We start from the raw sequence: 1,981 nt of genomic DNA, 5'->3' as shown, positions 1-1,981 counted from the left end.
CTAGTATAGGTTTTCCTTTTCTCTCCTATTTGACACTCTATGACTCTTTACTACATTAAGTCTTTCATTATTTTTCAATTCCGGAAAATTTATCTCCATTATTTCTTAAAGTATCTACTTCTTCCTACTTTTGATTTTGTCTATTTCTTGGACTCCTTTTATTTGATGTTGGAATTTTACTTTCATCTTCCATATCCTATAGATTTTCTTTTATATTTTCTATCTCTTTATCTTTTCCTACTACCTTCTGGGAAAGTTCTTCAATTTTATCTTTAACTCACCAATTTTTTCTTTAGCTAAATTTATCCTGGGATTGATTCCATCAGTCATATTTTTTATTTCAATTATTATACTTTTATGAATAGAATTTCCACTCATATTCATGATGGAGTAACTGTCACTGGACTTGCCCTCCTACCATAAATGACTAGAAAACTAAGCAAAATATAGGAGACAACTGTTTTCAGACAATAGACAACAGGCAGTGCAAGACTGTGATTTTTGAAAGAGAAACAAATGAGGTAGTCTCTATGATTGTCTCAGCTTGCTGCCTAGAAGCAATTTCTGGACAACAGCATATGGATGGAAAGTCCAAGCAAAACACAGTGATCTTGCTGATTTGAAGTCAGAGATCAGAATTCAGGGAGACTGAGGCAGCTATAATTAGTGGAGCAGAGTACTAGAGAGGAGAGAGCTATACAAAGAAAGAACTACAGAAATTGGCATAGGAATTCCCTTTAGTCTTTGATACATACTGAGTTGTGCATGCATAGCATGAAATTCCAGTGAGGATGGGCAAAGAACAACTGCTGGAGAGCTGGAAGGTGAACAATTCCCAGAGCTCATACAGGACTAGGAAATGTTTGCTTTCCAGCCAGCCAGAGCAGAGAAATGTTGTAGAGTACCCAGGCACTTAAGTAGAGACCCCAGGATGATCACACATTAGTAGTATAGCTAACCTAGCCCTACAGTAAAGGCTATCCTAGGCCTGCCATAACAAAACTTATAAACAAGCCTTGAAAGTTTAAAGCTGATCTGGAAGTGATTTAACTGTCTCCCAAAACAAGACTCAACATTCTTTAAGATAGAACAATAAAATCCAGGCACTCAACAACAAAACATTCACAATATCCAGCATCCAATAAACAACTACTATACATGTGAAGAAGCAGGAAAATACGACCCATAACCAGGAGAAATATCAGACACATAAAAAGACACAGAAATGACAGAGAGGATGGAATTAGCAGACAAAAAATTTAGAATACCTATTAAAATATTAAGGTTAAAGGTTAAAGGAAAGGTCATAGGTTAAAGGAAAATATTGCCATAATGAGGAAAGAAATGAAAACTATAGGAAAGAACCAAAGGAAAGTATTAGAGGTGAAAATATAATATCTGAAATGGAAATTTCATTGAGTAGGATTGATAGCAAATTAGACGCTGTAGAAAATGAGTACATTTTTAGATGCAGCAGTGGAAACTATCCAAATTGAAGCACAAGAAGAGGATGAAAAGTTGAAAAAAGATGAACAGAGCCTTAGTGACATGTGGGTCAATATCAAGTAGTCTAACCTATAAGTAATTGGAGTCCCAGAATGGAGGTTCAGAGAAAATATTTGAAGAAAGAATGGCTGAAAGTTTTCCTATTTGATAATAACTGTGAATTCACAGATCCAAAAAATTCCACAAACCCAAGCAGTATAAGCACAAAGAAAATTATGTATAGGCACATCATAATCAAGATGCTGAAATTGATACAGAAAAAAAGTTCCTAAATGCAGCCAGAGGAAGAAAAATACCTTATATATACAGGAATAAAGATAAGAATGAGTACTTCTTGTTAGAAAGAATATAAGCTGGAAAAGAATTCTATATCCAAGGTGTGAAAACTCCAAAAATAAAGACCAAATAAATACTTTATCAGGCAAACAAAAGCTGAGAGAATTTGTCATCAGCAAACCTGCACAAAAAGAAGCAC

The sequence above is a fragment of the Leptonychotes weddellii genome, unplaced genomic scaffold, assembly GCF_054177405.1.
Source record: "Leptonychotes weddellii isolate Sample4059 unplaced genomic scaffold, ASM5417740v2 HiC_scaffold_81, whole genome shotgun sequence".
Taxonomy (NCBI): domain Eukaryota; kingdom Metazoa; phylum Chordata; class Mammalia; order Carnivora; family Phocidae; genus Leptonychotes; species Leptonychotes weddellii.
The sequence above is the reverse complement of the archived record's forward strand: the minus strand, read 5'-3'. Positions refer to the sequence as shown.